General features: G+C 46.3%; 9 non-coding genes across 9 annotated transcripts; all 9 read left to right on the top strand.

Moving 5' to 3' along the window:
- The first annotated feature begins 6,526 nt into the window (after positions 1 to 6,526).
- On the top strand, positions 6,527 to 6,720 carry LOC130351444 (U2 spliceosomal RNA). The gene has a single exon (XR_008888146.1). It is a non-coding gene; the product is annotated as a U2 spliceosomal RNA (small nuclear RNA).
- Positions 6,721 to 8,816: 2,096 nt separating this feature from the next.
- On the top strand, positions 8,817 to 9,007 carry LOC130351452 (U2 spliceosomal RNA). The gene has a single exon (XR_008888151.1). It is a non-coding gene; the product is annotated as a U2 spliceosomal RNA (small nuclear RNA).
- A 2,099-nt stretch (positions 9,008 to 11,106) lies between these two features.
- On the top strand, positions 11,107 to 11,297 carry LOC130351451 (U2 spliceosomal RNA). Its single transcript, XR_008888150.1, has one exon. It is a non-coding gene; the product is annotated as a U2 spliceosomal RNA (small nuclear RNA).
- Positions 11,298 to 13,394: 2,097 nt separating this feature from the next.
- On the top strand, positions 13,395 to 13,585 carry LOC130351450 (U2 spliceosomal RNA). Its single transcript, XR_008888149.1, has one exon. It is a non-coding gene; the product is annotated as a U2 spliceosomal RNA (small nuclear RNA).
- A 2,097-nt stretch (positions 13,586 to 15,682) lies between these two features.
- LOC130351497 (U2 spliceosomal RNA) lies at positions 15,683 to 15,873 on the top strand. The gene has a single exon (XR_008888192.1). It is a non-coding gene; the product is annotated as a U2 spliceosomal RNA (small nuclear RNA).
- Positions 15,874 to 17,963: 2,090 nt separating this feature from the next.
- Positions 17,964 to 18,154, top strand: LOC130351485 (U2 spliceosomal RNA). Its single transcript, XR_008888181.1, has one exon. It is a non-coding gene; the product is annotated as a U2 spliceosomal RNA (small nuclear RNA).
- Positions 18,155 to 20,225: 2,071 nt separating this feature from the next.
- LOC130351473 (U2 spliceosomal RNA) lies at positions 20,226 to 20,416 on the top strand. The gene has a single exon (XR_008888170.1). It is a non-coding gene; the product is annotated as a U2 spliceosomal RNA (small nuclear RNA).
- Positions 20,417 to 22,503: 2,087 nt separating this feature from the next.
- On the top strand, positions 22,504 to 22,694 carry LOC130351461 (U2 spliceosomal RNA). Its single transcript, XR_008888159.1, has one exon. It is a non-coding gene; the product is annotated as a U2 spliceosomal RNA (small nuclear RNA).
- A 2,081-nt stretch (positions 22,695 to 24,775) lies between these two features.
- LOC130351443 (U2 spliceosomal RNA) lies at positions 24,776 to 24,966 on the top strand. The gene has a single exon (XR_008888145.1). It is a non-coding gene; the product is annotated as a U2 spliceosomal RNA (small nuclear RNA).
- The last annotated feature ends 592 nt before the right edge of the window (positions 24,967 to 25,558 follow it).

Raw genomic sequence — 25,558 nt, 5'->3', positions numbered from 1 at the left:
TCGGCGGAGAAATATATATATATATATATATATATATATATATATATATATATATGCGCACACACACACATAGATATAAACGTATTCTCCGTTGAGATATTGCAGCCGCTGCTGTGTCCAGGCCCAGGAGCCTTAGCACTGTGCTGTGATGTCACTCAATACCACTGACATCACTAAGTGTAAACAACATCTCTCCTTTGCTGTGTATGTGACTATGGAGCTGTTTGGTGATGTCGTCTATTACGGCCTTCATAGAAGCAACAGGAGATTGTTGCATCCATCTTGAACCCTCAGAACTACAGTGCTATGATGTCACTCACTTCCACAGGCCTTGCAGAGTGTAAACAACAACAACCCAGCTTTGTTGTGTATGTAACCAAAGGGATTTGTGATTTCCCCTAGAACCTTCACAGCAGCGACAGCTTTATGAGGAGCATCAGCACTGCTCTGCCTGAGCAGAACCATCACCGCCATAGGTTGTCAAATAACCCGGATTTAACCCACACAGGTAAGTCCAATGGGGTGCAGGCATGTCCTCTATGCTTACAGCTTCCCGTGGGTGTTGGTTTGATACCGTTTGGGGACAGCCAAGGAGGCATCTGCAGGCAACAAAGGTAGGTGTGTGCTTGTGTGTGTGTTTCCTATGCAGATCCTAAGCCCAGTGTCACATGCAAGTAGGAGGAGTAAGAAGGGTTCCTGGCAAATCCGGGTTATGGATTGCATTTAAAAAGGCCCCGTGGGAGTGCAATGGGCCCCTGTCTTGCTGCTTAGCAATAATGGTATGGGTTTAGGTTCTGCTGTGTGTACTGGTGGTTGACTGCCCCCCAGCCCAGAGTGTGCATGGAAAATTGTCTGGCAGCCTCCCTGACAGCAAGCAGTGATAGTGCCCATGAAGGGGACCTTGTTGGGCCCGCCCCTTTCACGGTTATCGCTTCTCGGCCTTTTGGCTAAGATCAGGTGTAGTATCTGCATTTGGTCTGGTCGGAAGGTGTCTGTGGTACCCCGCTTCTCGGCCTTGGGGGATTGTCTCTCCTTACGGAGGGACTTCACCCCCTTGCTGCTATTGGGGAGCGGGCTTAGTCCACAGACAACGGGTTGCGATCCCCCTGTCTCTGGGACCTTGTGTCTCAGAAGGCATTTTCGGTACGTTGAGCGTTACCTGTAGCTTCGGAAGCACCTAGGGTACCCCCGACCTCTGCCTTGGGTAAGGGTTCCGCTTTTATAGCGGGATTCCGAGCCCCTGCTGCTATTGGGGAAGGGGCTTAGTCCCTGGGTGTGGAAGATGCCGTTCTCCTGGGCTTTCCCCTCTGGGGAAATGTCGATGCGAAATACCATCCGCATAGAGGTGTCGGAGAGCCATCGTCAGTTGAAGAACCTCCGCTTCATTGCGGAGGTGATTCTTCTTGACTACTTCCGCCTCAATAGGGAGGACATCCTGTGTCTAAATGACCAGGAAAGCCGTGGCCTGTATACCGTCACCTTCACGGCCACGGCGTGTTGCGATAACATCTATGCAACCTTGTCTGGTGCGGACCAGAGGGACGATCGACTCGACGGTCTTTCGTTCCAGTTCCTCTATGGTGAGGAACATATACCGTTGGTGGTGGCTATGCACAGCCCTCATGTGACCACGGAGGATATAGCCACTTTTCTTCAGCGATACTGCGAAGAGGTGCGATTCGCAAACAAAATCTTGAACTCCGTGCGGTTCTGGAACGGCAAGAGGAAGTTCTGGGTCAAGCTCCGTAAGGATCCCGGTGGTATTGGGGGTCTTTGCCATCCGCCCCCAAATTTTGCCATCGGGAGAGTTCGGGGCTTCCTGTTCTATCCTCAAATGCCTATGTATTGCCGAAATTGCTTGAGGTTTGGCCACACCCAGGAGACCTGCGGCGCGGAGCGTGTGATTCGCTGCAATAGGTGTGGCCAAGAAGGTCACATAGCCTCAAGATGTAGCCATACGATAAGGTGCAACCTCTGCGGAGAGGAAAATCACGATTTTAATTCCTGTCCCCATAAAGCAAAAACTACGATGGGTGGGTCAAGGCTGGGCCCACCCAAAGAGGGGACAGGACAAAAGACGTCCTTTTTTAAGATGCCCAAACCCCAGATGGCAGGTACTGATGGGTCCAGGCCCAAGACCTCTGGTGCTCCATCGGGGGGCCCACCGGTGGTAGTGCTAGGGGGAGGCCATGGGGATTCCACGAAGCCCGGGCGGGTGATCGAGTTTACTGCCCGGGAAATTGAAAGACGTCGATCGACTTCCTACCTGGCTCAAGAGCCCGCCGAAACTTCTGAAGGGGGCTCACCTGTGGCGGGTGGCAGCCGACGGGCCTCGGTGGGGGCAGAGGTGGACCCAAAATTGCAGCATAAGCCAGGTACTGGCTTGGCCCAGGGTCGCCCTGCTCCGGACGAAGAGGCCCCGGTGAAAGCCCGCCGGAAGGGGAGCCAGGTGGCCAGGTCTGAGCCTGGTCCTGTTACTCCGCCTATACAGGACAGGGCCAAGAAGACAAGTGGCGCCAAACCAGGGTTTGCTGCCCCGCCAGCAGTGGACCCGGTGGGTAAAACTGGCCATCGTCGATCGATGGGGAAGTTGGAGCAACAGTCCTCAGCAACGCTTGCTGGGGAACAAGCGATGAAAACTTCCCAAGGTAGCGGCAAAGGTTCCGGAAAAGAGGCCTCACAGGCCCCTGTGCAGCAGTTCCAGTCGTCAAAAGATGAAAGAAGACGCAGATCCATCAGCCGGGGGCCAGAGATTACATCGAGTGAGAGCAACACAGAGGATATGGATAGCAGTGTGACATTTAAAAGACAAAGAGAAGAAGAAGAGGAAGACATTCAAAGGAAAGCGGCGTGCCGTAGTTCGGACGAGAGCGAGCTCAGGGTCGGGGCATCATCGATCTCAAGCTCCGACCCTCAGAACATCAAGGAGCTGATGACCCCGCAGGCGGGGGATGACGGTACGCAGCTTATTATTGACTTTGATTCTCCAAGCACGGACTCTCCATAAACTATGCCTATCCCTGTAAAAATTGCCTCACTCAATGTGAGGTCCTTAAAGAGCCCTGATCGCAGGGCTGCTTTATTTTCTTATCTAGAGACATGTGACTTTGACCTTTGCCTGCTACAAGAATGTGGAATCCCTAGTAAAATGGACTATAAAGACTTAAAAGAAGACTGGAAGCTGGGCCCATCCATATGGTCCGGTGCAAATGACTGTCGTTCTGTGGGTGTTGGGCTGCTCTGCCGAGGCCAGTCCTTTTCTATTCATACAGTAACTGAGATTGTGCCTGGCAGAGCTCTTTTAATTCATCTATATTTTAATGGACTTTTAATTCGTGTTTTAAATGTGTATGCCCCTCCTGATAAACAGGAGCGGGCAGAACTATTTGAAATTTTACCACTGTTTTGTGTTGGGTCTTCCCCCCTGCTGGTGGGAGGTGATTTTAACTGCATACGTGATGGGGAACACCGGCAGGGTGGGGATATTAATCGTAAAGACCGCACTTCTTACCTGCTTAAAAATGTTATTGATGATTTTAATTTGAAAGATTGCTGGAAGGATCTCTTGCCGGAGGACCCGGGCGCCACATGGTCCAATGGAAGAGTGAGCTCCAGAATCGATTTTATTTTTTCCTCTAGAGCTTTTAAACCCCTGAAATGCACGCTCGAGCAGAATATCTTCTCTGATCATAAGCTCCTCTTGGTGGGCCTGGAGCTAGAGGGGGAGCAAAAAGCAAAAAGGGGCCTCTGGAGATTAAACACCACACTCCTAGAGGACCCTGAGATAAAAGAGGAGTTTGTGCGGACCTACCAATGCTGGCAATCACAAAGAAAACCCCACGAGCCTATGCTGCACTGGTGGGAGGGCACCAAATCTAAAATCAGATTTTTTTTTATCAAAGCAGGTAAGAAGAAGGCAAAAATGGAAAAACAGTGGTTTTATGTTCTTAACATGCGTTTAAATGTACTTTTTAAATTGAAAGAAGCTGGTATGGATGTAGAAAATGATATTTTAAACCTTAAAACTGAAATAAAACATGCCATAGAAAAGAAAGGGAAACAAATCATTTTTAACTCACATGTGCAGCACCTGGAGGAGGGCGAGAAATGTTCCCGTTTCTTTTTTAAAAAAGTGATGAATAGGAGGGATATCATCCAAAACCTTGAGGGTGAATCCACTCCAAAAGGCATGTTAGATGCAGTTTTTAACTTCTACCAGCTTCTTTTTAATAAGAAAGATCTTAATCCATCCTTTTTAGAACATGTTCTTAATTCCCTTGATTTTAAGCTAGATGTTTTAGACCAGGAGGTTTTATCCCGTGATCTTAACTTAGATGAACTTTTATTTGTTTTTAAAAGTTTTTCTAGTGGGAAGGCCCCTGGGGAAGATGGTTTACCCATCGAATTTTATTTAGCTTTTTGGGATATTTTAAAGGATGATATGGTTTTATTGTATAAAGAAACTTTTATTGTTAATGAACTTCCCCCTTCCTGGAGGAGGGGGATTGTATCATTACTTTTTAAAAAGGGTGAAAAGGATATGCTAAAAAATTGGCGCCCCATCACACTTTTAAATGTCGATTATAAAGTTTTAGCCAAGTTATTAGCTGTCCGTTTTAAACCTTTTATTCATAAATTAATTCACCCAAATCAGGTTTGTGGGGTACCTGGAAGGTCTATAGCTGAATCCCTAAATATTTTAAGAGATGTTTTATGGTATTTTAAGGATAGAAATCAAACTGTAGCAATTTTATCCTTAGACTTTGAAAAAGCCTTTGATAGGGTCTCCCATGAATACCTGTTTTTAGTTCTTAAAAAGATGGCAGTGCCTGAAACGATTTTAAGCCGAATCATGCTTTTATACCGATCCTGTTTTAGTCAAGTCTCTGTTAATGGCTTTTTAACCAGCGGTGTTCCTCTTTTATCAGGTGTCAAACAGGGCTGCCCCCTGTCCCCACTCCTTTTTATTTGCGCAATCGAACCACTGATGGCCCTCCTCAGAAAAGACCGGGTAGTAAGAGGCGTACCGATACCTGGTGGAGGAGGGACCCATCTAAAGGTGTTGGGGTACATGGATGATGTCACCATACTGTGCCCGGACTCTCCATCCATGAGGGGGGCATTGAGGAACACCAGCTATTTCTGCGAGGTCTCTGGTTTTAAGCTAAACACAGATAAATGTGACTGTTTTTATATTGGCTCCTGGGATTCATCCATCACCCCAGGAGTCACAATGCAACAGGATCAAATTAAAGTTTTAGGTATTGTTTTTAACCAGGTCAATGATGGGAGCCCTAACTGGGATTCAGCTATAGCTAAGATGGAGAAGAAGATTTTAATGTGGAATCTTAGAAACCTTACCATGGAGGGGAAGATTTTAATAATAAAGATGGTTTTACTCCCTATTATGCTATACATTGCCATGGTATTTCCTCCATCTATTTTATACATAAAAAAAGTAACTAGAATTGTTTTTACTTTTTTATGGGGTTCAAAAATGGAGAAATTAAAGCGTGATTTTATGTACAAAAGTAAAGATAATGGCGGGAAAGATGTTCCTAACCTTTTTACTTTCTTTTACATAAAGTATTTCTGTTTCTGTTTTAAAATTATTAAATCCGATGGCATTTTTAGCTGCTTTTTAAGGTACGCTGCGGGCATGGTTTTTAAAAGATGGTTGCGCATCCCTCTGAACGCTCCGGTGCTTCTGTGTCCCCCAAAACATTATGTGGTGTTGGAAAAGACAGTCAGGCTCCTAGGTCTCCAAGATTTGGAGCCTGACATACTGGGGGACCAGAGAAAGGTATCAAAGGTCCTCAGGCGGAGTGAGGTTACCCTGGCAGTGTCCAATTTCACACAGGCAAGATCCAAAAAGGTATGGCGGAACGTGTACGGGAAGTTTCTGGCGAATGTACACAGGGATCTTGCCTGGGCAATCGTCCACCAGTGCCTCCCTACTCGTGAGTTCCAGCACAGGCGAGGACTGGTGGCGAGAGCCAAGTGCCCGAGAGATGGCTGCGGAGTGGACGAAACGGTGCTGCACATATTTTGGAACTGCCCTTTTGCACGGGAGCTTTGGAGGAAGGTAGGCCCACTTTTGAAGTGGGCCTGCGGCCTAAAAGATTTTAATCACGAATGTGTCTTTTACGGTCTTTTTAACTGCCCCAATTTTAAACAGCAGATGATCTGCTGGATGATTATTAATTGTTTTAAAAATGCCATCTGGAAAGTTAGGAACATCTTACTTTTTAAACATGATTTTATTGATGTTAAAAACTGTATAAAGCTGGCCCTGAGTGAGATGTACATCTATTACCTAAGAGACAAGAAACAGTTGGGGGCCAGCGAGGCAGCATCCATGTGGTGTCTGCCTCTATGGAACGAAATAACAATATAATCAGTTTTTATGACATTTGTATAATGTTTTATCCTGCCATTTTTATTTTTTCTCCTTTTATTACTGGTTTTATTATTTGTATTTTAAAACTTTTGTGAACCTTTTATTATTTTGCATTTTAAATTTTGTATGGTTTCTTATTTATTGAATAAAATTTTGTTGAAACCTTATCTGTTCTTATCAGTTTAATATCTGATACGTCCCCTATCTGGGGACCATATATTAAATGGATTTTTGAGAACGGGGGCCGATTTCGAAGCTTGCTTCCGTCGCCCTATGCATTGACCCGATATGGCAGTATCTTCGGGTACAGTGCACCACCCCCTTACAGGGTTAAAAAGAAAGATTCCTACTTTCATTGCTACCTGCTTGCTGGCTAGCCAGCTAGCCAGCCCTGTGGGCCTTGCTGCTGCTGCAGCCAAAAAACAAAAGGTGGTGCTGCTGCTGCTTCTGCTGCTTCTGCTTCTGCTTGTGTCTGGCCCCTGTTGGAGCGTCCAGGCACAGGACTTCTGCTGCTGCTGACTAAATGGCCTCCTTAATTGGATCATTTGAGTAGCCAGCACACCTGTGCAGGTAGGGCATGACATGATAGGCAGCTGCCTTGATAGCGGGTGGGTGCTGAATGTTCCTAATTGACAAAATAAGATTAATGCTTATGAAGAAATATAAAATCTCATCCCTTCCCCAATATCGCGCCACACCCCTACCCCTTAATTCCCTGGTTGAACGTGATGGACATATGTCTTTTTTCGACCGTACTAACTATGTAACTATGTAACATAACATGGGGGGGGGGGGGGGGGTCTCCTGGCTGTTCACACAGGTGTGTCATTGCTGTACATTGACCATGCATTGCTTCTGTGGTATTGCAAAGGCAAAGACAAATGCTTCCAGCCATCCATTGCACTAATGGATTGGTCATCAGCTGGCTGTCTATGTCCCGCATCAATATAGACCAAAGTACAGAGGGTTAGGCTATGCTATTGTGCACCTACCTGATGCATCAGAAGGTGCGAGGCCCTTGCTAAATTCTGTGCACAGACTTTGAGATCTATGCTTTAGACTGTATCTAAACCTGCTCCAACATGGACTGACATTCTGGCCTACTTTCAGCCGATGCGACTTGTCTGTCGCTGAACAGTCGCTTTTTATGTATTCAGCACCTATGTATAATGTTGTAAAAATGCTCTAGAAGCTAAAGTCGCAGAAATGTCACACATATTTGGCCTGCAACTTTCTGTGCGACAAATTCAGACAGGAAAAATCAGTATAAATCCTTAGAAAATTATCCCCCAGTGTCTCCATCTGCTGGCGGTATTGAATAAGCATTGCTGCACTGATGGGGTATGCATTAGACGAAAAAAAAGAAGAAAAAGAAGAATAATACGCCCAGAAAAGAGGCGAAAAGGAGAAAAACGTAAAAAAACGTGAAAAAAAAGTAAGAGGAAGAGAAGGGAAAAAAAGGTGGAAATGGGTTTAAAAGTGATTTCGGCGGAGAAATATATATATATATATATATATATATATATATATATATATATATATATGCGCACACACACACATAGATATAAACGTATTCTCCGTTGAGATATTGCAGCCGCTGCTGTGTCCAGGCCCAGGAGCCTTAGCACTGTGCTGTGATGTCACTCAATACCACTGACATCACTAGGTGTAAACAACATCTCTCCTTTGCTGTGTATGTGACTATGGAGCTGTTTGGTGATGTCGTCTATTACGGCCTTCATAGAAGCAACAGGAGATTGTTGCATCCATCTTGAACCCTCAGAACTACAGTGCTATGATGTCACTCACTTCCACAGGCCTTGCAGAGTGTAAACAACAACAACCCAGCTTTGTTGTGTATGTAACCAAAGGGATTTGTGATGTCACCTAGAACCTTCACAGCAGCGACAGCTTTATGAGGAGCATCAGCACTGCTCTGCCTGAGCAGAACCATCACCGCCATAGGTTGTCAAATAACCCGGATTTAACCCACACAGGTAAGTCCAATGGGGTGCAGGCATGTCCTCTATGCTTACAGCTTCCCGTGGGTGTTGGTTTGATACCGTTTGGGGACAGCCAAGGAGGCATCTGCAGGCAACAAAGGTAGGTGTGTGCTTGTGTGTGTGTTTCCTATGCAGATCCTAAGCCCAGTGTCACATGCAAGTAGGAGGAGTAAGAAGGGTTCCTGGCAAATCCGGGTTATGGATTGCATTTAAAAAGGCCCCGTGGGAGTGCAATGGGCCCCTGTCTTGCTGCTTAGCAATAATGGTATGGGTTTAGGTTCTGCTGTGTGTACTGGTGGTTGACTGCCCCCCAGCCCAGAGTGTGCATGGAAAATTGTCTGGCAGCCTCCCTGACAGCAAGCAGTGATAGTGCCCATGAAGGGGACCTTGTTGGGCCCGCCCCTTTCACGGTTATCGCTTCTCGGCCTTTTGGCTAAGATCAAGTGTAGTATCTGTTCTTATCAGTTTAATATCTGATACGTCCCCTATCTGGGGACCATATATTAAATGGATTTTTGAGAACGGGGGCCGATTTCGAAGCTTGCTTCCGTCGCCCTATGCATTGACCCGATATGGCAGTATCTTCGGGTACAGTGCACCACCCCCTTACAGGGTTAAAAAGAAAGATTCCTACTTTCATTGCTACCTGCTTGCTGGCTAGCCAGCTAGCCAGCCCTGTGGGCCTTGCTGCTGCTGCAGCCAAAAAACAAAAGGTGGTGCTGCTGCTGCTTCTGCTGCTTCTGCTTCTGCTTGTGTCTGGCCCCTGTTGGAGCGTCCAGGCACAGGACTTCTGCTGCTGCTGACTAAATGGCCTCCTTAATTGGATCATTTGAGTAGCCAGCACACCTGTGCAGGTAGGGCATGACATGATAGGCAGCTGCCTTGATAGCGGGTGGGTGCTGAATGTTCCTAATTGACAAAATAAGATTAATGCTTATGAAGAAATATAAAATCTCATCCCTTCCCCAATATCGCGCCACACCCCTACCCCTTAATTCCCTGGTTGAACGTGATGGACATATGTCTTTTTTCGACCGTACTAACTATGTAACTATGTAACATAACATGGGGGGGGGGGGGGGGGGGGGTCTCCTGGCTGTTCACACAGGTGTGTCATTGCTGTACATTGACCATGCATTGCTTCTGTGGTATTGCAAAGGCAAAGACAAATGCTTCCAGCCATCCATTGCACTAATGGATTGGTCATCAGCTGGCTGTCTATGTCCCGCATCAATATAGACCAAAGTACAGAGGGTTAGGCTATGCTATTGTGCACCTACCTGATGCATCAGAAGGTGCGAGGCCCTTGCTAAATTCTGTGCACAGACTTTGAGATCTATGCTTTAGACTGTATCTAAACCTGCTCCAACATGGACTGACATTCTGGCCTACTTTCAGCCGATGCGACTTGTCTGTCGCTGAACAGTCGCTTTTTATGTATTCAGCACCTATGTATAATGTTGTAAAAATGCTCTAGAAGCTAAAGTCGCAGAAATGTCACACATATTTGGCCTGCAACTTTCTGTGCGACAAATTCAGACAGGAAAAATCAGTATAAATCCTTAGAAAATTATCCCCCAGTGTCTCCATCTGCTGGCGGTATTGAATAAGCATTGCTGCACTGATGGGGTATGCATTAGACGAAAAAAAAGAAGAAAAAGAAGAATAATACGCCCAGAAAAGAGGCGAAAAGGAGAAAAACGTAAAAAAACGTGAAAAAAAAGTAAGAGGAAGAGAAGGGAAAAAAAGGTGGAAATGGGTTTAAAAGTGATTTCGGCGGAGAATATATATATATATATATATATATATATATATATATATATATATATATGCGCACACACACACATATATATAAACGTATTCTCCGTTGAGATATTGCAGCCGCTGCTGTGTCCAGGCCCAGGAGCCTTAGCACTGTGCTGTGATGTCACTCAATACCACTGACATCACTAGGTGTAAACAACATCTCTCCTTTGCTGTGTATGTGACTATGGAGCTGTTTGGTGATGTCGTCTATTACGGCCTTCATAGAAGCAACAGGAGATTGTTGCATCCATCTTGAACCCTCAGAACTACAGTGCTATGATGTCACTCACTTCCACAGGCCTTGCAGAGTGTAAACAACAACAACCCAGCTTTGTTGTGTATGTAACCAAAGGGATTTGTGATGTCACCTAGAACCTTCACAGCAGCGACAGCTTTATGAGGAGCATCAGCACTGCTCTGCCTGAGCAGAACCATCACCGCCATAGGTTGTCAAATAACCCGGATTTAACCCACACAGGTAAGTCCAATGGGGTGCAGGCATGTCCTCTATGCTTACAGCTTCCCGTGGGTGTTGGTTTGATACCGTTTGGGGACAGCCAAGGAGGCATCTGCAGGCAACAAAGGTAGGTGTGTGCTTGTGTGTGTGTTTCCTATGCAGATCCTAAGCCCAGTGTCACATGCAAGTAGGAGGAGTAAGAAGGGTTCCTGGCAAATCCGGGTTATGGATTGCATTTAAAAAGGCCCCGTGGGAGTGCAATGGGCCCCTGTCTTGCTGCTTAGCAATAATGGTATGGGTTTAGGTTCTGCTGTGTGTACTGGTGGTTGACTGCCCCCCAGCCCAGAGTGTGCATGGAAAATTGTCTGGCAGCCTCCCTGACAGCAAGCAGTGATAGTGCCCATGAAGGGGACCTTGTTGGGCCCGCCCCTTTCACGGTTATCGCTTCTCGGCCTTTTGGCTAAGATCAAGTGTAGTATCTGTTCTTATCAGTTTAATATCTGATACGTCCCCTATCTGGGGACCATATATTAAATGGATTTTTGAGAACGGGGGCCGATTTCGAAGCTTGCTTCCGTCGCCCTATGCATTGACCCGATATGGCAGTATCTTCGGGTACAGTGCACCACCCCCTTACAGGGTTAAAAAGAAAGATTCCTACTTTCATTGCTACCTGCTTGCTGGCTAGCCAGCTAGCCAGCCCTGTGGGCCTTGCTGCTGCTGCAGCCAAAAAACAAAAGGTGGTGCTGCTGCTGCTTCTGCTGCTTCTGCTGCTTCTGCTTCTGCTTGTGTCTGGCCCCTGTTGGAGCGTCCAGGCACAGGACTTCTGCTGCTGCTGACTAAATGGCCTCCTTAATTGGATCATTTGAGTAGCCAGCACACCTGTGCAGGTAGGGCATGACATGATAGGCAGCTGCCTTGATAGCGGGTGGGTGCTGAATGTTCCTAATTGACAAAATAAGATTAATGCTTATGAAGAAATATAAAATCTCATCCCTTCCCCAATATCGCGCCACACCCCTACCCCTTAATTCCCTGGTTGAACGTGATGGACATATGTCTTTTTTCGACCGTACTAACTATGTAACTATGTAACATAACATGGGGGGGGGGGTCTCCTGGCTGTTCACACAGGTGTGTCATTGCTGTACATTGACCATGCATTGCTTCTGTGGTATTGCAAAGGCAAAGACAAATGCTTCCAGCCATCCATTGCACTAATGGATTGGTCATCAGCTGGCTGTCTATGTCCCGCATCAATATAGACCAAAGTACAGAGGGTTAGGCTATGCTATTGTGCACCTACCTGATGCATCAGAAGGTGCGAGGCCCTTGCTAAATTCTGTGCACAGACTTTGAGATCTATGCTTTAGACTGTATCTAAACCTGCTCCAACATGGACTGACATTCTGGCCTACTTTCAGCCGATGCGACTTGTCTGTCGCTGAACAGTCGCTTTTTATGTATTCAGCACCTATGTATAATGTTGTAAAAATGCTCTAGAAGCTAAAGTCGCAGAAATGTCACACATATTTGGCCTGCAACTTTCTGTGCGACAAATTCAGACAGGAAAAATCAGTATAAATCCTTAGAAAATTATCCCCCAGTGTCTCCATCTGCTGGCGGTATTGAATAAGCATTGCTGCACTGATGGGGTATGCATTAGACGAAAAAAAAGAAGAAAAAGAAGAATAATACGCCCAGAAAAGAGGCGAAAAGGAGAAAAACGTAAAAAAACGTGAAAAAAAAGTAAGAGGAAGAGAAGGGAAAAAAAGGTGGAAATGGGTTTAAAAGTGATTTCGGCGGAGAATATATATATATATATATATATATATATATATATATATATATATATATGCGCACACACACACATAGATATAAACGTATTCTCCGTTGAGATATTGCAGCCGCTGCTGTGTCCAGGCCCAGGAGCCTTAGCACTGTGCTGTGATGTCACTCAATACCACTGACATCACTAGGTGTAAACAACATCTCTCCTTTGCTGTGTATGTGACTATGGAGCTGTTTGGTGATGTCGTCTATTACGGCCTTCATAGAAGCAACAGGAGATTGTTGCATCCATCTTGAACCCTCAGAACTACAGTGCTATGATGTCACTCACTTCCACAGGCCTTGCAGAGTGTAAACACCAACAACCCAGCTTTGTTGTGTATGTAACCATAGGGATTGTGATGTCACCTAGAACCTTCACAGCAGCGACAGCTTTATGAGGAGCATCAGCACTGCTCTGCCTGAGCAGAACCATCACCGCCATAGGTTGTCAAATAACCCGGATTTAACCCACACAGGTAAGTCCAATGGGGTGCAGGCATGTCCTCTATGCTTACAGCTTCCCGTGGGTGTTGGTTTGATACCGTTTGGGGACAGCCAAGGAGGCATCTGCAGGCAACAAAGGTAGGTGTGTGCTTGTGTGTGTGTTTCCTATGCAGATCCTAAGCCCAGTGTCACATGCAAGTAGGAGGAGTAAGAAGGGTTCCTGGCAAATCCGGGTTATGGATTGCATTTAAAAAGGCCCCGTGGGAGTGCAATGGGCCCCTGTCTTGCTGCTTAGCAATAATGGTATGGGTTTAGGTTCTGCTGTGTGTACTGGTGGTTGACTGCCCCCCAGCCCAGAGTGTGCATGGAAAATTGTCTGGCAGCCTCCCTGACAGCAAGCAGTGATAGTGCCCATGAAGGGGACCTTGTTGGGCCCGCCCCTTTCACGGTTATCGCTTCTCGGCCTTTTGGCTAAGATCAAGTGTAGTATCTGTTCTTATCAGTTTAATATCTGATACGTCCCCTATCTGGGGACCATATATTAAATGGATTTTTGAGAACGGGGGCCGATTTCGAAGCTTGCTTCCGTCGCCCTATGCATTGACCCGATATGGCAGTATCTTCGGGTACAGTGCACCACCCCCTTACAGGGTTAAAAAGAAAGATTCCTACTTTCATTGCTACCTGCTTGCTGGCTAGCCAGCTAGCCAGCCCTGTGGGCCTTGCTGCTGCTGCAGCCAAAAAACAAAAGGTGGTGCTGCTGCTGCTTCTGCTGCTTCTGCTTCTGCTTGTGTCTGGCCCCTGTTGGAGCGTCCAGGCACAGGACTTCTGCTGCTGCTGACTAAATGGCCTCCTTAATTGGATCATTTGAGTAGCCAGCACACCTGTGCAGGTAGGGCATGACATGATAGGCAGCTGCCTTGATAGCGGGTGGGTGCTGAATGTTCCTAATTGACAAAATAAGATTAATGCTTATGAAGAAATATAAAATCTCATCCCTTCCCCAATATCGCGCCACACCCCTACCCCTTAATTCCCTGGTTGAACGTGATGGACATATGTCTTTTTTCGACCGTACTAACTATGTAACATAACATGGGGGGGGGGGGGGGGGGTCTCCTGGCTGTTCACACAGGTGTGTCATTGCTGTACATTGACCATGCATTGCTTCTGTGGTATTGCAAAGGCAAAGACAAATGCTTCCAGCCATCCATTGCACTAATGGATTGGTCATCAGCTGGCTGTCTATGTCCCGCATCAATATAGACCAAAGTACAGAGGGTTAGGCTATGCTATTGTGCACCTACCTGATGCATCAGAAGGTGCGAGGCCCTTGCTAAATTCTGTGCACAGACTTTGAGATCTATGCTTTAGACTGTATCTAAACCTGCTCCAACATGGACTGACATTCTGGCCTACTTTCAGCCGATGCGACTTGTCTGTCGCTGAACAGTCGCTTTTTATGTATTCAGCACCTATGTATAATGTTGTAAAAATGCTCTAGAAGCTAAAGTCGCAGAAATGTCACACATATTTGGCCTGCAACTTTCTGTGCGACAAATTCAGACAGGAAAAATCAGTATAAATCCTTAGAAAATTATCCCCCAGTGTCTCCATCTGCTGGCGGTATTGAATAAGCATTGCTGCACTGATGGGGTATGCATTAGACGAAAAAAAAGAAGAAAAAGAAGAATAATACGCCCAGAAAAGAGGCGAAAAGGAGAAAAACGTTAAAAAACGTGAAAAAAAAGTAAGAGGAAGAGAAGGGAAAAAAAGGTGGAAATGGGTTTAAAAGTGATTTCGGCGGAGAAATATATATATATATATATATATATATATATATATATATATATATATATATATATATGCGCACACACACACATAGATATAAACGTATTCTCCGTTGAGATATTGCAGCCGCTGCTGTGTCCAGGCCCAGGAGCCTTAGCACTGTGCTGTGATGTCACTCAATACCACTGACATCACTAGGTGTAAACAACATCTCTCCTTTGCTGTGTATGTGACTATGGAGCTGTTTGGTGATGTCGTCTATTACGGCCTTCATAGAAGCAACAGGAGATTGTTGCATCCATCTTGAACCCTCAGAACTACAGTGCTATGATGTCACTCACTTCCACAGGCCTTGCAGAGTGTAAACAACAACAACCCAGCTTTGTTGTGTATGTAACCAAAGGGATTTGTGATGTCACCTAGAACCTTCACAGCAGCGACAGCTTTATGAGGAGCATCAGCACTGCTCTGCCTGAGCAGAACCATCACCGCCATAGGTTGTCAAATAACCCGGATTTAACCCACACAGGTAAGTCCAATGGGGTGCAGGCATGTCCTCTATGCTTACAGCTTCCCGTGGGTGTTGGTTTGATACCGTTTGGGGACAGCCAAGGAGGCATCTGCAGGCAACAAAGGTAGGTGTGTGCTTGTGTGTGTGTTTCCTATGCAGATCCTAAGCCCAGTGTCACATGCAAGTAGGAGGAGTAAGAAGGGTTCCTGGCAAATCCGGGTTATGGATTGCATTTAAAAAGGCCCCGTGGGAGTGCAATGGGCCCCTGTCTTGCTGCTTAGCAATAATGGTATGGGTTTAGGTTCTGCTGTGTGTACTGGTGGTTGACTGCCCCCCAGCCCAGAGTGTGCATGGAAAATTGTCTGGCAGCCTCCCTGACAGCAAGCAGTGATAGTGCCCATGAAGGGGACCTTGTTGGGCCCGCCCCTTTCACGGTTATCGCTTCTCGGCCTTTTGGCTAAGATCAAGTGTAGTATCTGTTCTTATCAGTTTAATATCTGATACGTCCCCTATCTGGGGACCATATATTAAATGGATTTTTGAGAACGGGGGCCGATTTCGAAGCTTGCTTCCGTCGCCCTATGCATTGACCCGATATGGCAGTATCTTCGGGTACAGTGCACCACCCCCTTACAGGGTTAAAAAGAAAGATTCCTACTTTCATTGCTACCTGCTTGCTGGCTAGCCAGCTAGCCAGCCCTGTGGGCCTTGCTGCTGCTGCAGCCAAAAAACAAAAGGTGGTGCTGCTGCTGCTTCTGCTGCTTCTGCTTGTGTCTGGCCCCTGTTGGAGCGTCCAGGCACAGGACTTCTGCTGCTGCTGACTAAATGGCCTCCTTAATTGGATCATTTGAGTAGCCAGCGCACCTGTGCAGGTAGGGCATGACATGATAGGCAGCTGCCTTGATAGCGGGTGGGTGCTGAATGTTCCTAATTGACAAAATAAGATTAATGCTTATGAAGAAATATAAAATCTCATCCCTTCCCCAATATCGCGCCACACCCCTACCCCTTAATTCCCTGGTTGAACGTGATGGACATATGTCTTTTTTCGACCGTACTAACTATGTAACTATGTAACATAACATGGGGGGGGGGGGGGGGGGTCTCCTGGCTGTTCACACAGGTGTGTCATTGCTGTACATTGACCATGCATTGCTTCTGTGGTATTGCAAAGGCAAAGACAAATGCTTCCAGCCATCCATTGCACTAATGGATTGGTCATCAGCTGGCTGTCTATGTCCCGCATCAATATAGACCAAAGTACAGAGGGTTAGGCTATGCTATTGTGCACCTACCTGATGCATCAGAAGGTGCGAGGCCCTTGCTAAATTCTGTGCACAGACTTTGAGATCTATGCTTTAGACTGTATCTAAACCTGCTCCAACATGGACTGACATTCTGGCCTACTTTCAGCCGATGCGACTTGTCTGTCGCTGAACAGTCGCTTTTTATGTATTCAGCACCTATGTATAATGTTGTAAAAATGCTCTAGAAGCTAAAGTCGCAGAAATGTCACACATATTTGGCCTGCAACTTTCTGTGCGACAAATTCAGACAGGAAAAATCAGTATAAATCCTTAGAAAATTATCCCCCAGTGTCTCCATCTGCTGGCGGTATTGAATAAGCATTGCTGCACTGATGGGGTATGCATTAGACGAAAAAAAAGAAGAAAAAGAAGAATAATACGCCCAGAAAAGAGGCGAAAAGGAGAAAAACGTAAAAAAACGTGAAAAAAAAGTAAGAGGAAGAGAAGGGAAAAAAAGGTGGAAATGGGTTTAAAAGTGATTTCGGCGGAGAATATATATATATATATATATATATATATATATATATATATATATATATGCGCACACACACACATAGATATAAACGTATTCTCCGTTGAGATATTGCAGCCGCTGCTGTGTCCAGGCCCAGGAGCCTTAGCACTGTGCTGTGATGTCACTCAATACCACTGACATCACTAGGTGTAAACAACATCTCTCCTTTGCTGTGTATGTGACTATGGAGCTGTTTGGTGATGTCGTCTATTACGGCCTTCATAGAAGCAACAGGAGATTGTTGCATCCATCTTGAACCCTCAGAACTACAGTGCTATGATGTCACTCACTTCCACAGGCCTTGCAGAGTGTAAACAACAACAACCCAGCTTTGTTGTGTATGTAACCAAAGGGATTTGTGATGTCACCTAGAACCTTCACAGCAGCGACAGCTTTATGAGGAGCATCAGCACTGCTCTGCCTGAGCAGAACCATCACCGCCATAGGTTGTCAAATAACCCGGATTTAACCCACACAGGTAAGTCCAATGGGGTGCAGGCATGTCCTCTATGCTTACAGCTTCCCGTGGGTGTTGGTTTGATACCGTTTGGGGACAGCCAAGGAGGCATCTGCAGGCAACAAAGGTAGGTGTGTGCTTGTGTGTGTGTTTCCTATGCAGATCCTAAGCCCAGTGTCACATGCAAGTAGGAGGAGTAAGAAGGGTTCCTGGCAAATCCGGGTTATGGATTGCATTTAAAAAGGCCCCGTGGGAGTGCAATGGGCCCCTGTCTTGCTGCTTAGCAATAATGGTATGGGTTTAGGTTCTGCTGTGTGTACTGGTGGTTGACTGCCCCCCAGCCCAGAGTGTGCATGGAAAATTGTCTGGCAGCCTCCCTGACAGCAAGCAGTGATAGTGCCCATGAAGGGGACCTTGTTGGGCCCGCCCCTTTCACGGTTATCGCTTCTCGGCCTTTTGGCTAAGATCAAGTGTAGTATCTGTTCTTATCAGTTTAATATCTGATACGTCCCCTATCTGGGGACCATATATTAAATGGATTTTTGAGAACGGGGGCCGATTTCGAAGCTTGCTTCCGTCGCCCTATGCATTGACCCGATATGGCAGTATCTTCGGGTACAGTGCACCACCCCCTTACAGGGTTAAAAAGAAAGATTCCTACTTTCATTGCTACCTGCTTGCTGGCTAGCCAGCTAGCCAGCCCTGTGGGCCTTGCTGCTGCTGCAGCCAAAAAACAAAAGGTGGTGCTGCTGCTGCTTCTGCTGCTTCTGCTTCTGCTTGTGTCTGGCCCCTGTTGGAGCGTCCAGGCACAGGACTTCTGCTGCTGCTGACTAAATGGCCTCCTTAATTGGATCATTTGAGTAGCCAGCACACCTGTGCAGGTAGGGCATGACATGATAGGCAGCTGCCTTGATAGCGGGTGGGTGCTGAATGTTCCTAATTGACAAAATAAGATTAATGCTTATGAAGAAATATAAAATCTCATCCCTTCCCCAATATCGCGCCACACCCCTACCCCTTAATTCCCTGGTTGAACGTGATGGACATATGTCTTTTTTCGACCGTACTAACTATGTAACTATGTAACATAACATGGGGGGGGGGGGGGTCTCCTGGCTGTTCACACAGGTGTGTCATTGCTGTACATTGACCATGCATTGCTTCTGTGGTATTGCAAAGGCAAAGACAAATGCTTCCAGCCATCCATTGCACTAATGGATTGGTCATCAGCTGGCTGTCTATGTCCCGCATCAATATAGACCAAAGTACAGAGGGTTAGGCTATGCTATTGTGCACCTACCTGATGCATCAGAAGGTGCGAGGCCCTTGCTAAATTCTGTGCACAGACTTTGAGATCTATGCTTTAGACTGTATCTAAACCTGCTCCAACATGGACTGACATTCTGGCCTACTTTCAGCCGATGCGACTTGTCTGTCGCTGAACAGTCGCTTTTTATGTATTCAGCACCTATGTATAATGTTGTAAAAATGCTCTAGAAGCTAAAGTCGCAGAAATGTCACACATATTTGGCCTGCAACTTTCTGTGCGACAAATTCAGACAGGAAAAATCAGTATAAATCCTTAGAAAATTATCCCCCAGTGTCTCCATCTGCTGGCGGTATTGAATAAGCATTGCTGCACTGATGGGGTATGCATTAGACGAAAAAAAAGAAGAAAAAGAAGAATAATACGCCCAGAAAAGAGGCGAAAAGGAGAAAAACGTAAAAAAACGTGAAAAAAAAGTAAGAGGAAGAGAAGGGAAAAAAAGGTGGAAATGGGTTTAAAAGTGATTTCGGCGGAGAAATATATATATATATATATATATATATGCGCACACACACACATAGATATAAACGTATTCTCCGTTGAGATATTGCAGCCGCTGCTGTGTCCAGGCCCAGGAGCCTTAGCACTGTGCTGTGATGTCACTCAATACCACTGACATCACTAGGTGTAAACAACATCTCTCCTTTGCTGTGTATGTGACTATGGAGCTGTTTGGTGATGTCGTCTATTACGGCCTTCATAGAAGCAACAGGAGATTGTTGCATCCATCTTGAACCCTCAGAACTACAGTGCTATGATGTCACTCACTTCCACAGGCCTTGCAGAGTGTAAACAACAACAACCCAGCTTTGTTGTGTATGTAACCAAAGGGATTTGTGATGTCACCTAGAACCTTCACAGCAGCGACAGCTTTATGAGGAGCATCAGCACTGCTCTGCCTGAGCAGAACCATCACCGCCATAGGTTGTCAAATAACCCGGATTTAACCCACACAGGTAAGTCCAATGGGGTGCAGGCATGTCCTCTATGCTTACAGCTTCCCGTGGGTGTTGGTTTGATACCGTTTGGGGACAGCCAAGGAGGCATCTGCAGGCAACAAAGGTAGGTGTGTGCTTGTGTGTGTGTTTCCTATGCAGATCCTAAGCCCAGTGTCACATGCAAGTAGGAGGAGTAAGAAGGGTTCCTGGCAAATCCGGGTTATGGATTGCATTTAAAAAGGCCCCGTGGGAGTGCAATGGGCCCCTGTCTTGCTGCTTAGCAATAATGGTATGGGTTTAGGTTCTGCTGTGTGTACTGGTGGTTGACTGCCCCCCAGCCCAGAGTGTGCATGGAAAATTGTCTGGCAGCCTCCCTGACAGCAAGCAGTGATAGTGCCCATGAAGGGGACCTTGTTGGGCCCGCCCCTTTCACGGTTATCGCTTCTCGGCCTTTTGGCTAAGATCAAGTGTAGTATCTGTTCTTATCAGTTTAATATCTGATACGTCCCCTATCTGGGGACCATATATTAAATGGATTTTTGAGAACGGGGGCCGATTTCGAAGCTTGCTTCCGTCGCCCTATGCATTGACCCGATATGGCAGTATCTTCGGGTACAGTGCACCACCCCCTTACAGGGTTAAAAAGAAAGATTCCTACTTTCATTGCTACCTGCTTGCTGGCTAGCCAGCTAGCCAGCCCTGTGGGCCTTGCTGCTGCTGCAGCCAAAAAACAAAAGGTGGTGCTGCTGCTGCTTCTGCTGCTTCTGCTTCTGCTTGTGTCTGGCCCCTGTTGGAGCGTCCAGGCACAGGACTTCTGCTGCTGCTGACTAAATGGCCTCCTTAATTGGATCATTTGAGTAGCCAGCACACCTGTGCAGGTAGGGCATGACATGATAGGCAGCTGCCTTGATAGCGGGTGGGTGCTGAATGTTCCTAATTGACAAAATAAGATTAATGCTTATGAAGAAATATAAAATCTCATCCCTTCCCCAATATCGCGCCACACCCCTACCCCTTAATTCCCTGGTTGAACGTGATGGACATATGTCTTTTTTCGACCGTACTAACTATGTAACTATGTAACATAACATGGGGGGGGGGGGGGGGTCTCCTGGCTGTTCACACAGGTGTGTCATTGCTGTACATTGACCATGCATTGCTTCTGTGGTATTGCAAAGGCAAAGACAAATGCTTCCAGCCATCCATTGCACTAATGGATTGGTCATCAGCTGGCTGTCTATGTCCCGCATCAATATAGACCAAAGTACAGAGGGTTAGGCTATGCTATTGTGCACCTACCTGATGCATCAGAAGGTGCGAGGCCCTTGCTAAATTCTGTGCACAGACTTTGAGATCTATGCTTTAGACTGTATCTAAACCTGCTCCAACATGGACTGACATTCTGGCCTACTTTCAGCCGATGCGACTTGTCTGTCGCTGAACAGTCGCTTTTTATGTATTCAGCACCTATGTATAATGTTGTAAAAATGCTCTAGAAGCTAAAGTCGCAGAAATGTCACACATATTTGGCCTGCAACTTTCTGTGCGACAAATTCAGACAGGAAAAATCAGTATAAATCCTTAGAAAATTATCCCCCAGTGTCTCCATCTGCTGGCGGTATTGAATAAGCATTGCTGCACTGATGGGGTATGCATTAGACGAAAAAAAAGAAGAAAAAGAAGAATAATACGCCCAGAAAAGAGGCGAAAAGGAGAAAAACGTAAAAAAACGTGAAAAAAAAGTAAGAGGAAGAGAAGGGAAAAAAAGGTGGAAATGGGTTTAAAAGTGATTTCGGCGGAGAAATATATATATATATATATATATATATATATATATATATATGCGCACACACACACATAGATATAAACGTATTCTCCGTTGAGATATTGCAGCCGCTGCTGTGTCCAGGCCCAGGAGCCTTAGCACTGTGCTGTGATGTCACTCAATACCACTGACATCACTAGGTGTAAACAACATCTCTCCTTTGCTGTGTATGTGACTATGGAGCTGTTTGGTGATGTCGTCTATTACGGCCTTCATAGAAGCAACAGGAGATTGTTGCATCCATCTTGAACCCTCAGAACTACAGTGCTATGATGTCACTCACTTCCACAGGCCTTGCAGAGTGTAAACAACAACAACCCAGCTTTGTTGTGTATGTAACCAAAGGGATTTGTGATGTCACCTAGAACCTTCACAGCAGCGACAGCTTTATGAGGAGCATCAGCACTGCTCTGCCTGAGCAGAACCATCACCGCCATAGGTTGTCAAATAACCCGGATTTAACCCACACAGGTAAGTCCAATGGGGTGCAGGCATGTCCTCTATGCTTACAGCTTCCCGTGGGTGTTGGTTTGATACCGTTTGGGGACAGCCAAGGAGGCATCTGCAGGCAACAAAGGTAGGTGTGTGCTTGTGTGTGTGTTTCCTATGCAGATCCTAAGCCCAGTGTCACATGCAAGTAGGAGGAGTAAGAAGGGTTCCTGGCAAATCCGGGTTATGGATTGCATTTAAAAAGGCCCCGTGGGAGTGCAATGGGCCCCTGTCTTGCTGCTTAGCAATAATGGTATGGGTTTAGGTTCTGCTGTGTGTACTGGTGGTTGACTGCCCCCCAGCCCAGAGTGTGCATGGAAAATTGTCTGGCAGCCTCCCTGACAGCAAGCAGTGATAGTGCCCATGAAGGGGACCTTGTTGGGCCCGCCCCTTTCACGGTTATCGCTTCTCGGCCTTTTGGCTAAGATCAAGTGTAGTATCTGTTCTTATCAGTTTAATATCTGATACGTCCCCTATCTGGGGACCATATATTAAATGGATTTTTGAGAACGGGGGCCGATTTCGAAGCTTGCTTCCGTCGCCCTATGCATTGACCCGATATGGCAGTATCTTCGGGTACAGTGCACCACCCCCTTACAGGGTTAAAAAGAAAGATTCCTACTTTCATTGCTACCTGCTTGCTGGCTAGCCAGCTAGCCAGCCCTGTGGGCCTTGCTGCTGCTGCAGCCAAAAAACAAAAGGTGGTGCTGCTGCTGCTTCTGCTGCTTCTGCTTCTGCTTGTGTCTGGCCCCTGTTGGAGCGTCCAGGCACAGGACTTCTGCTGCTGCTGACTAAATGGCCTCCTTAATTGGATCATTTGAGTAGCCAGCACACCTGTGCAGGTAGGGCATGACATGATAGGCAGCTGCCTTGATAGCGGGTGGGTGCTGAATGTTCCTAATTGACAAAATAAGATTAATGCTTATGAAGAAATATAAAATCTCATCCCTTCCCCAATATCGCGCCACACCCCTACCCCTTAATTCCCTGGTTGAACGTGATGGACATATGTCTTTTTTCGACCGTACTAACTATGTAACTATGTAACATAACATGGGGGGGGGGGGTCTCCTGGCTGTTCACACAGGTGTGTCATTGCTGTACATTGACCATGCATTGCTTCTGTGGTATTGCAAAGGCAAAGACAAATGCTTCCAGCCATCCATTGCACTAATGGATTGGTCATCAGCTGGCTGTCTATGTCCCGCATCAATATAGACCAAAGTACAGAGGGTTAGGCTATGCTATTGTGCACCTACCTGATGCATCAGAAGGTGCGAGGCCCTTGCTAAATTCTGTGCACAGACTTTGAGATCTATGCTTTAGACTGTATCTAAACCTGCTCCAACATGGACTGACATTCTGGCCTACTTTCAGCCGATGCGACTTGTCTGTCGCTGAACAGTCGCTTTTTATGTATTCAGCACCTATGTATAATGTTGTAAAAATGCTCTAGAAGCTAAAGTCGCAGAAATGTCACACATATTTGGCCTGCAACTTTCTGTGCGACAAATTCAGACAGGAAAAATCAGTATAAATCCTTAGAAAATTATCCCCCAGTGTCTCCATCTGCTGGCGGTATTGAATAAGCATTGCTGCACTGATGGGGTATGCATTAGACGAAAAAAAAGAAGAAAAAGAAGAATAATACGCCCAGAAAAGAGGCGAAAAGGAGAAAAACGTAAAAAAACGTGAAAAAAAAGTAAGAGGAAGAGAAGGGAAAAAAAGGTGGAAATGGGTTTAAAAGTGATTTCGGCGGAGAAATATATATATATATATATATATATATATATATATATATGCGCACACACACACATAGATATAAACGTATTCTCCGTTGAGATATTGCAGCCGCTGCTATGTCCAGGCCCAGGAGCCTTAGCACTGTGCTGTGATGTCACTCAATACCACTGACATCACTAGGTGTAAACAACATCTCTCCTTTGCTGTGTATGTGACTATGGAGCTGTTTGGTGATGTCGTCTATTACGGCCTTCATAGAAGCAACAGGAGATTGTTGCATCCATCTTGAACCCTCAGAACTACAGTGCTATGATGTCACTCACTTCCACAGGCCTTGCAGAGTGTAAACAACAACAACCCAGCTTTGTTGTGTATGTAACCAAAGGGATTTGTGATGTCACCTAGAACCTTCACAGCAGCGACAGCTTTATGAGGAGCATCAGCACTGCTCTGCCTGAGCAGAACCATCACCGCCATAGGTTGTCAAATAACCCGGATTTAACCCACACAGGTAAGTCCAATGGGGTGCAGGCATGTCCTCTATGCTTACAGCTTCCCGTGGGTGTTGGTTTGATACCGTTTGGGGACAGCCAAGGAGGCATCTGCAGGCAACAAAGGTAGGTGTGTGCTTGTGTGTGTGTTTCCTATGCAGATCCTAAGCCCAGTGTCACATGCAAGTAGGAGGAGTAAGAAGGGTTCCTGGCAAATCCGGGTTATGGATTGCATTTAAAAAGGCCCCGTGGGAGTGCAATGGGCCCCTGTCTTGCTGCTTAGCAATAATGGTATGGGTTTAGGTTCTGCTGTGTGTACTGGTGGTTGACTGCCCCCCAGCCCAGAGTGTGCATGGAAAATTGTCTGGCAGCCTCCCTGACAGCAAGCAGTGATAGTGCCCATGAAGGGGACCTTGTTGGGCCCGCCCCTTTCACGGTTATCGCTTCTCGGCCTTTTGGCTAAGATCAAGTGTAGTATCTGTTCTTATCAGTTTAATATCTGATACGTCCCCTATCTGGGGACCATATATTAAATGGATTTTTGAGAACGGGGGCCGATTTCGAAGCTTGCTTCCGTCGCCCTATGCATTGACCCGATATGGCAGTATCTTCGGGTACAGTGCACCACCCCCTTACAGGGTTAAAAAGAAAGATTCCTACTTTCATTGCTACCTGCTTGCTGGCTAGCCAGCTAGCCAGCCCTGTGGGCCTTGCTGCTGCTGCAGCCAAAAAACAAAAGGTGGTGCTGCTGCTGCTTCTGCTGCTTCTGCTTCTGCTTGTGTCTGGCCCCTGTTGGAGCGTCCAGGCACAGGACTTCTGCTGCTGCTGACTAAATGGCCTCCTTAATTGGATCATTTGAGTAGCCAGCACACCTGTGCAGGTAGGGCATGACATGATAGGCAGCTGCCTTGATAGCGGGTGGGTGCTGAATGTTCCTAATTGACAAAATAAGATTAATGCTTATGAAGAAATATAAAATCTCATCCCTTCCCCAATATCGCGCCACACCCCTACCCCTTAATTCCCTGGTTGAACGTGATGGACATATGTCTTTTTTCGACCGTACTAACTATGTAACTATGTAACATAACATGGGGGGGGGGGTCTCCTGGCTGTTCACACAGGTGTGTCATTGCTGTACATTGACCATGCATTGCTTCTGTGGTATTGCAAAGGCAAAGACAAATGCTTCCAGCCATCCATTGCACTAATGGATTGGTCA

This window comes from Hyla sarda, unplaced genomic scaffold (genome assembly GCF_029499605.1).
Source record: "Hyla sarda isolate aHylSar1 unplaced genomic scaffold, aHylSar1.hap1 scaffold_978, whole genome shotgun sequence".
Classification (NCBI taxonomy): Eukaryota; Metazoa; Chordata; class Amphibia; order Anura; family Hylidae; genus Hyla; species Hyla sarda.
This window is presented reverse-complemented; position numbering and strand designations above follow the sequence as displayed.